The sequence below is a fragment of the Elaeis guineensis genome, chromosome 14 (assembly GCF_000442705.2).
Source record: "Elaeis guineensis isolate ETL-2024a chromosome 14, EG11, whole genome shotgun sequence".
Taxonomy (NCBI): Eukaryota; Viridiplantae; Streptophyta; class Magnoliopsida; order Arecales; family Arecaceae; genus Elaeis; species Elaeis guineensis.
In genome coordinates, this window is record NC_026006.2 from 50,062,378 (window position 1) to 50,073,426 (window position 11,049).

Here is an 11,049-nt window from a genome sequence, read left to right on the forward strand (position 1 = left end):
TTATTGTCTTTAGCAAACAACTTTCGACTTTCGATTTTTGTTAAAGCTCGCTTGAGCATAGATTTGAAAATCATTTTTAAAATCAAGTCTCTGTGGGATCGACCCGTACTCGCTGGTCGTGCTACTCTGCACACCGTGCGCTTGCGGTTTTATTTACAAATTTTAAGATTTGAACATCATTACACGATGTCTATTTTTGGAGGACAGAGCCGTGCTAATCAAGGAGAGAGCTTCAAAGGACAGAGCTCTCATGGAGCCAACTCATATGGTTCTGCAACACCTACACGACATGGTAAACTCTAACATTTAAGAAATTCTTTGGTTATTTTATCCTCTATTATCTAATATAATATTCTTTATGATGTTTTGCTACTTTCAGATTTGGATGACGTGGGGTCACCATTGACATCACAGTCACATGGAGCAACGGCCAGCTCTCAGCTATAGCATTGTGGTAGAGGACCCATCCAGCTCACGGCACCTCCAATGCGGTCGGAGGATAGAGAGCTCATCCACGTTCAGAGCCACACATAAGTACTAGATTTTTGAAAAATATGTTTAAAGTTTAGTCATTTTAGAATCAATATTTATTATTCAAAATTAATTTTATAGAATATTTAGGGAGCTTGAGATGTCCATGTGGTTATTGAGATCATCCGACGATTGATGCCAGGGCCGATGAATGACTTCTCTAGTTGGCTGTCGGGGGCTCATAGCGCAGCCTAGGAGATGTTTCTGATAAGTCAAAGGTATTCAATTTTTAAATTCACTATATGTTTATATTCTAGTTATTAATACATGTTTGCTTCTAATTGCAGGAGTGCTACCAATTTGAGACTCCTCTAGATGAGGAGGTTGGCCATCGGATCTTCGAGGAGATGGCCATATGTAGGTTTCGAGATAGACTATACAACCTCAGACAGTCTACTATAAGTTCTCCAGTTTTGAGTCACCATCGAACTGGAAGTCTTTTACGGATCACTAGATATGGTGGGATATATGAAAGGCCCTTTGTGATCAGTGGAGCAGTGAGGACTACTCTGACCGACGGTAAAGGGCCTGATAGAATTGGACAGCTCAGCAGCATCTAATCAAGCACACCGATGGCTCCGTTGGCACAAATATTATAGCAGATAGATTGGGTAAAAATTTTAAATTTATATTAATCTCATATTTAGTTGAACATATATATTTTATTAACTTAATTTTACTATTTACTTATTGTAGATACAGTAGGTGGATCGTGTACCAGGACAGCTGTAGTTGTGAGAGGCTACACATCAGTCTAAGAGGATCGATGATTATTTAGATTCTAGATCTAAATAAATTACGGTAACTTAAAATATTATTTATTAAGTTTTTATATATACTGATATGTATAATATAGCACTAATGAATTTTTAAACTGGATAGACAGATTATGCGGAGTACGTTGTAGCGTGGCACGATAAGGATCCATCCTCTCAGCCCCTCTTGACCTCGAAGGGTGACTCAGGGCCATTAAAGGGGTGAGTAGGAGTCGGTCATAGGGTTCGAACATAGCTTCGACTCTCCCAATAGCTCACTAGTCTTCGAGTCCTCCTCTCAAGTCTCAATGACGCAGACATAGGATGATGCACATGTCGAAGAGGTCATGCAGAGCCTTTTTTTTCCCAGCGATCTCAGAGCTTCTGAAACATCATCTGTGAGATCATTGTTGAGATTCTCTGAGATCCATATCTATACGATCAGTTTAAGCTCGTTGTCACAGCCACCATAATAGATAAGTCAAACCAGTATCAATAATTTTTTTTACTTATTTTTAAATTTTTATATTTATAAGTTTCACATAGTTAGGCTTCAGTCGGATGAAGGAGATCTAGGGGATTAAAAATCAATCTATCCATCCGATGGATAGGTCAGAGGTGTAGATATGTCCGTATCTTCGAATGAGACATATAGGAACAATTCGTTTCGAGAATCGAAGATGTATATTGAAATATACCTCTCCATACCAGTTTAGGCTTCAAGCAGGAGGAAGAGGTACCCAGGGAGTCAAAATTCAATCTAACATTGGATGGATAGTTCGAGGGTGTTTATAGTTTTGTATCATCAAATGAAATGTATAGAAAACAATCTGTTTGAGAATCAGAGGAGTATATCAAAATATATCCCTCCGTATTGATTTAGACTTCAAGTGGGAGGAAGAGGGTACCCAGAACATCAAATTCAATCTATCCTATGGACTAGTCGATGGTGTCTATAGCTCTGTATCATTGAATGAAATATGTGAAATAATTCATTCGAGAATCGGAGGAGTATATCGAAATATATCCCTTCGTATCGGTTTAGACTTTAAGCGGAAGGGAGGGGTACCCAAAAGGTCAAAATTTAATCTAATCATCTGATGGACTAGTCGAAGATGTCTATAGCTCCATATCATTGAATAAAATGTATAAAATAATTTTGAGAATCGAAAAGTATATCAAATATAATCTTCCATAAGTTTTAGGTTTGAGGTGCATCAATTACTTTAGTTTTATAGTTTTCATTAATTTAGTTCTAAAATTATTAATAATATTTTATTTCTCTTCATTACATGATGCTGGGACATCCCGGCTCTTATCCATTTGCTGCTGTAGATGACGTGCAGGAGGAGGAGAAAGGATCTTCATTTGATTTTTTAAATTTTGATGTAATATATTTAATTTTGATATGTAAACAATGGTATCTTGTATAATTGGATAATTCATATTTTTTATATAATATTAGTATTTTATTTATAATGGTGATAGTTAATTGTTAGTTGTTATAGTATCTATAAATATATATTAGTTATTTATTTTTAATTATAGTAAATTTTAATAAATATATTTTTTATAATATTTTAAAAAAAACTAGTAAGCATCGCTACCTATTAGCGACGGTTGTAGCTTATTAGCGACCAGCTTGCAGCGATCACTAATATATTTTTTTAATTTTTTAAATTAAATTATAAAAATGATCTTAAAATATTATAACAGACATGCTATTGGCTATTATTATCGCTAATACTTTATTAGCGATGGCTTTGCCCACCGTCGTTAATAGTGGTATTTAGCGTCCAACTTTTTTTGATGGTTTATTGGTGATGGTGTGTCATCATTAATATATTCATGATGGCTTTTAGATAATTAGTGACGGTATTTAGCCATTGTTAATAACTAATTTTTTTTGTAGTGTACATAACCCACCCTCTTTGAGTAGGCCTACTTGGAAACTCTGTATGTGAGGATGCACATACATTTGTTGTTGCATAACTTGAATGAGCTAGGGAAGCAAACCTAATCTTGCAGGTCTAAGACTTTAGCTGGTCTAAACCATCTAATGTACAAAATGCAACTAGATATTGTTGGAATTTATCCGGTTAAGTTCCATTCGAATGTGGCCACATTAATACGCATTGAAATTTGTTTTAAGTTGATTTAATTTGATCTGAACTCTAATTAAAAATAAGCATCTAATAAAATAATAAAGATATATTTGATAGCTATATCAACCCATAAATTCTAATAGGTATTGTTATGGTATAAATAGGAAGGATATTTTTAGTCCCACATCGGTTATGAGTCAAGAGGGAGTATGGTTATATAGATTGGACCTTCTCTACCACATGAGATGCCTTTTAAAAAGCAAAATCATGTGCCCTATGTGACAATGCTAGAGGCAAAGTAGACAATATCTCACATATACAGACATGGAGTCAACCCAGCCATCCGAGCTATTTGATCTCTTGACCCTTGACCACAACATTAGCGCCGTCTGTAGGAAAAGTCTCATGCTCACACGCATATACTCCTGTTGACTGGGGGCTTATTGTGGTATAGGTGGGAAAGAGCATCTTTAGTCCTACATCGATTATGATTAAGGAGGAGTATGGCTTATATGGATTGAAATCTTCTCTCTCACGTGAGGCATCTTTTTAAGGACAAAATCATACGGCCTCATGTGACAGTATCAGAGATCAAAGTGGATAATACCTCATGTATGCGAATGCAATCCAGCCATCCGAGTCATTCGACCCTTAGACCCTTGACTGCAATAGGTACCATCCAATATGGAGGTGCACCCAAGGCTCCTTTTGGTCTACCAAGGTTCAACCACTTAGTTTTAAACAAAAGCATAGAGTGATGATGGATATTACTTATTATATCTGATTTGGCAAGCATCCCATACCAAGGGCTCAATGTTGTCTACCATGTTTGTCTTATAGAAAACCATGGTAAAGTAGGAATCCCATGCTTTTCCTAAAAATGTCTTGCCCCCATACATGCTGCAATACTTGAATACAAAGCCACCCAGCACGTCGGGTTTAGTCTTGACATGTAACATTAACCATCCTGGTATTGACCCCTCCATATGATGGAATGCAAAGTGGATTTCTGCGTGACAAAATAAAAGAAGACACTATACATGATACATAGTTCTTGTCAAGCATACTTAGGTGAGAGTCCAAATTAAAGGTGCAATTGAGCCAAGCCAAATCGACTTGCTAAAAATTTGAGCGCGACTCAACTCAAAATACTTAGCTTGAGATCGACCAAAACTTAATATCCCAAGCTCGAGTTTGTCTCGACTCGACTCGAATATCAATAGGGCCATACTTGAGCTCGAAATTGAATCTTAGCTACTTATATATTATTATTATTAAAGATAGACTGGGCTCTGGTTGATCGATTCCTAGTCCATCTCTGGTCACATGCCTAGCCTTTGGATGGGCTTGAATCTCAATGCAGCTCTAAAAAGTAATAGATGGAGGTTTGGGAGGTGTTAGGTTGAGCTGGCATTGTTTAAAATAAAAAAGAAAATGCATTGAATGGGAGATGGAACTCATGTGTCTTTTATTTGGATGAAATGGAGAGCTTGAAAAAAAATAAAGTAATGCTTTAATGGGGATGGGACACATAACAGGAGCTCCATGGTTTAGCCTATGTGAGATGGGACATGTAAGAGGACTCATGCCTCCTCATCTCTTCTCCTCTCTCTCCTTTCAAAATTTATTTCTACAGAGATTTTTTTCTCTCTCCTCTCTTCTTCTCTCTCATCAATGACTGTCTTCGTCTCCTTCGAACCCCTACCCATGACTGCTGTCTTTCAATCACCTCCCATGCTTTCTCTCTTTTTCTCTCTCTCTGATCACCATCCTTGTCTCATTCGAAACCTCCCATCCCGCAGCCGATGTCTCGTCTCCTCCCAAGCCAACATTCCCCACCCTGCAACCACCGTCTCCTAAGCCAACTCCTCAATGTTCACAAACCCCCCTTTGGCCACTGTCTTCCTCTCATCCCAAATCCTAACTCATCCTCCTCTTCTCCTAAACCCCAAACCCCTCAATCCTCCTCTCCCCCAAACACCCCACCACCCCTCCTCCTCTCCCCCAAACCCTTTCCCCTCCTACCCTTTTCCTCTCCTCCCAAACTCACCCATCGGCCCTCCTCTCCTCTCCAAAAGCCCACCCGTTCGGCATCATTCTCTCCTCCCAAACCCTCCACCTATCCGACATTCTCTCTTCTTCTCTCCTAAGTCCACTATCGGTGGCTCTTCCCTAGATCCGATGACCGCACCCCCGACCGTCGGACTTATTGGAACTTCTCTAGGCCCCACCCACCACCCTGTATCTTTTCGTGACTTTCTCTGCCAGTCCACCGTCATTATACTTTCTGCTCATGACTTCCACCACTACTCCACTACCATCAGGCCTTTTTTTCAAGTCTTTCGCAGCCACTCCACCACTGCCACCACTGCTGCTGGCTGGTTTTTGAATGGTTCAGAAGTATCCCAACCACAGCAACATCCAACTTTAACGAAAGGTATTGCTTATATAAATTTTTTTTATGTGATCATTCTTTATAGTAATTATTTATATTTTTCATACAATATCATGTGTTAGTGTAGCGTTGTGTGCTCTAATATATGTTTCAGTTTTTTTCTTCATCTAGAGCATGTTGCTGGGCACATGAAAGATTTCTGATAGAGTTGTGTGAGACTTCATGCCTCATTTACACTGACACTTGCTTATCGTTGATATAAAGAGCACATATTTTAAATACTGCACATCTATGAGTGGTGCAGAGTATAGGACTGTCGCTAAAGAAGATTTATGAGTAATAATCATATTTATCGAATATTGTGCCTACCCATGCATTGCTAACAATGTGGTTGATTTTTAATGTTATGATTGTAGGTGACCTGATTAACTGAGATGGCACGAGATATCTACTTTGTATGTGAGTGGTTGGCAGTTCTATTTTGTTGACTTTCTACAGTAGGATGCCGGATAATTGTTATAATCATTGTATCAAAACACATTCGTGCCAACTAATCCAACATATCAGTTGTTTGTTTTATTGACTGTGAGCATGAAATATTTTGTTTATAGGTCTGATTGTGTCATCTACATCATACATTTATGGAGAGTCTGATGATGGAGTAGCAGATCACAATTACGGATGCTCATGTGTGGGAGTTACGTACCAAATATGCTGCACAGGTGATCGTGAAAGATCACAAGGTGGAATAATCATAGTTTGCTTTGTGCTACAGATATGACCATATATGTATTGGCTCTCCATTTTTTATCTACATTTATAAAAAATTTATATTTTATAAAAATATTTAGATGTATTGTAAATCTCTTGTGTATAAAACTATATGAAACTAACAATTAAAATTTAATTGTTGCAATGGAACTATTATTTTGATATATATAAATATTCAGTAATAAGTGAATCGACTTTATTTTTTGTGATTGATGCAATAAATTTTTGACATGTGGGTTTGTTTTTTATGTTTCTTTAAGTTTCTTTATAGGTTATGTTCATGTTTAATGATAGGTCCGATAATTATTCAATTCTGTTGTTGGTGTAATAATTATTTTCTAAATAATTTTTTGTTCAAAGTTATCCTAGGTCAATTTGTGCTTATTTATAAGGGGAGTGATTTTTCTTGTGCATTTACGATCTTGTTTCTTATTATTTTTGAGATCATTGAGAGGATAAACATGAACTATCGTAAAATAAATAGAAACTATCCACAATAAATACAAACTATTTTAAAATAAATACAAACTTCAAATAATAAATTGAGTAGTTTGTATTTATTTTGGATCTATTTGTGTTTATTATTTAAAGTTTATATTTATCCTCTGATAGCTTATATTTATTATCGTAGGACTTAATATTTATCCTCCTCTCTTGTTGTTTATCTTGAGAGGATTCTTGGATCACTCAACTTTTGAATTTCAAGTTTGGGTTTATCCTAGGTAGTTTTATTTATCGCTTCAGAATTTTTATTTATTCATAGTTTTTATTTATTATATAATATTTATATTTATTTTGTGATAGTTTGTATTTATGCTGTCATAGATTCATAGAAGTAGAGAGCAATTTGGACAGTTTGCATTTATTCTAAGCCTGTTTGTGTTTTATTATTTGAAGTTTGTATGTATGCTCTGATAGTTTGTATTTTGTTCATTAGGATTTAGTATTTATCCTCCTCTCTTATTGTTTATCTTGAGAGGATCTTTGGATTATTTAATTTTTAGATCTCAAGTTTATATTTATCCTGAGCAGTTTCTATTTATCACCCCCAAAATTTTTGTTTATTTTTTATAGTTTCTATTTATTATATGATATTTATGTTTATTCTGAGATTATTTATATTTATCCTACCATGGATTCATAAAAGATAGAGAGCAATCTGGATAGTTTGTATTTATCCTAAGCCTGTTTATGTTTATTATTTAGAGTTTATATTTATCTTCTGATAGTTTATATTTATTTATCAGAACTTAGTATTTATCCTCCTCTTTTATTATTTATCCAGGGCAGACCCTTAGATCACTCAACTTTTGGATCTCAAATTTATGTTTATCTTGGGTAGTTTTCTATTTATCGTTTTAGAATTTTATTATTTTTCATAGTTTTTGTTTATTATATGATATTTATATTTATTCTAAGATTGTTTGTGTTTATCCTACTATGGGTTCATAAAAGGCAGAGAGCAATCTGGATAGTTTGTATTTATTCTGAGTCTGTTTGTGCTTATTATTTGGAGTTTATATTTATCCTTTGATAGTTTGTGTTTATTTTTACAGGACATAGTATTTTTCTCCTCTCTTGTTGTTTATCTTGGGAGACTCTTGGATCACTTAATTTTTGAACTCTAAATTTGTGTTTATCTTGATAGTTTCTATTTATCATCTCAGAGTTTCTATTTATTATTCATAATTTCTATTTATTATATAAAGTTGTATTTATTCTGAAGTAGTTTGTATTTATCCTTCCATGATTTCATAATATGTAGAAAGCAATCTAGATAGTTTGTATTTATCCTGAGTGTGTTATATTTATTATTTGGAGTTTGTGTTTATTTCAGTGAAACTTAGTGTTTATCATTCTTTCTTATTGTTTATCCCTTGGATGAAGTCTTTTTGGACTTCGAGTTTGTGTTTATTCTAAATCTTTTGATGTTCATTATTTAGAATTTGTGTTTATTATCCTAGGCTTTCAAATCATCTTCCTGCACCATTAAGTCAAAAAAAACATAACACAACATATAGAGTAAATATTTAAACTTCATAATCATCAATATAACATTAGATGCACAAAATCTAACAAAGCAAATCATATTGTTGTGTATGAGTCATACATTAAGAGAGTTTGAGTTTATTATCCTTAAGGAAGGAATTTTGAGTTTGTTATGGAGAGTTTCTATTTATTTTATAATAGAGTTTAAGATATCGATATGAGTAATACATTCATTCAGAACAATATACAATCATATATCTTTGCATCTTAATGAGAGAGAGATGGAAAAGGAGATGAGAGACGTTTGCATCGAAGAGAGAGAGAGAGATGAAAGAGAGGAATAGAGGTGTTTGCATCGAAGAGAGATGGAGGAGAGGATATAAGATGTGTTTGCATCGGAGAGAGAGGGGAAGGAGAGGTGCTTAGTTGGTGGAAAATAGAGAGAGAGAATGAAATGTATCGTGCCTGAGAGAGAGAGAAAAGGTAGGAATGAGAGGTGTTTTGCACCGGAGAGAGAGATAAAGAGAAGATATGAGAGATGTTTGCACTAGAGAGAGGGAATGAAGAGGTGTTCTACCAGTGAGAAACAGAGAGAGATAGGATGAAATGTTGTTTGCCGTCGAGAGAGAGAAAAGAGCTCTTTTTTATTATTTTCAAATGCCATCTCACGTAGGCTAAACCAAGGAGCTCCTCTTATGTGTCCCATCCCATTAAAGCATTATTTTTTTTTCAAGCTTTCCACTTCATCCAAACAAAAGATGCATGAGTCCCATCTCCCATTCAATGTGTTTCTTTTTTTTTTTTTAAAGAATGCCAACTTAATCTAACACCTCCCAAATCTCTATCTTTTACCTTTTAGAACTGCATTGGGATTCATGCCCATCCAAAGGCTAGACATGCAACCAAAGGCTAGACATTTCGATCAATCGGAGCCCAGTCTATGTCTTATTATCATTATATATATATATATATATATATATATATATATATTATATATATATATATATATATATATATATATATATATTCGAGTAGGCTCATAAGCTTTCGAATCGAGTATTTTGCTATTTAAATTCGACTCGAAAACTATTCGAGCTCCATTTGAGCTCAATAATAATCAAGTCAAGTCGAGCTCGAGTAGCTCACAAGTGGCATGGACTCGTTTGCACTCCTAGTCCAAATAAATCACTTACTACCATTCATGCATCATTTAGTAGTGAGTGTTTGTATATACATATATATGGTTGATAGCAAGTGACCATTCTTGGCTTCTAGGAGGATTTTGACTCGTTTATATCTTCTATTCCTAACCACATAAGTATAGATTTTTAGTCAAGATTATATAAGGGTTGGAGTCAAAAGTACTAATTGCATGGGTAATAAGGATAATACTGCATAGATGGATTGGCCAAATTCAAAGATAAAGTCGACAGTACCTTCAATCCAGCAATCATAAAGTAATGTCGATCTTTAAAATCATCCTATGTGTATTGGTAGGAAAAGAATGCACACTAATAAAAGGAGCCTTTGTTTCCTACTAATAATGCTATTGCTTATTGGTCCATACACTACAAGAAATTTGACTATATGCGATGGCTAATTACCATTGCTAATAGTCATTTTGCTGTCGCTAATACTATTAGCGACGACACCCCATCGTTAATTGATGATCGAAAAAATCTTACTCGCTAATTACCTTTATTAGTGAAGCATTCTAGTCGTCACTAGTAATTGTATTAGTGATAGCATTAGCGACAGCTAAAGTTCATCGCTATTTATTTTATTATTTTTAAATAAAATTTAAAAGAAATAAATAAATTAGCGATGGCTTTGTTGTCGCTAATGTTATCGCTAATAAGTATTAGCGACAGTAATACCGTTGCTAATGCCGTCAGTGATATTTAATTTTATTTTTTAAAAAAATTATAATAATTTTGATTATTAGCCATCACTAATATCGTTGATAATGATTAATTTTATTTTTTTTAAAAATCTATAATAATATTTTTTAAAATTATTTTAATTAATCATAATCAATTATGTTCCTAACATCTGTTATAATTAAGATCCAAAGATAATATGACAATCACAAATAAAAAACTAATGATATTATATTATATTAAAAATATAAATTATACAAATTTACAAGTAGTATCAAAAAAATATAATGTACCAAAACAAAAAAATCAATCCAGATCCTCCTCCTTGTCCTTCTCGTCCTCTTACTTCTCTCCAGCAGTTGGTGGATGAGAGTTGGATATCCCAACATTCTGAAATGAAGAAAAATAAAATATTATTAATAAATTTTGATACGGAGATATATCTTTCGATACACTCCTCTAATTCTCAGATAGATTGTTCTTATACATTTTTATTCGATGATAAGAACTATAAACATCCTCGCCCATCAATTGGATGGTTTAGATTGAATTTTTAGCCCTTAAATTTTTCTTCTCCGACTCAAGCTTAAATATGTGAAGCTTCTAAATATGAAAAACTTAAA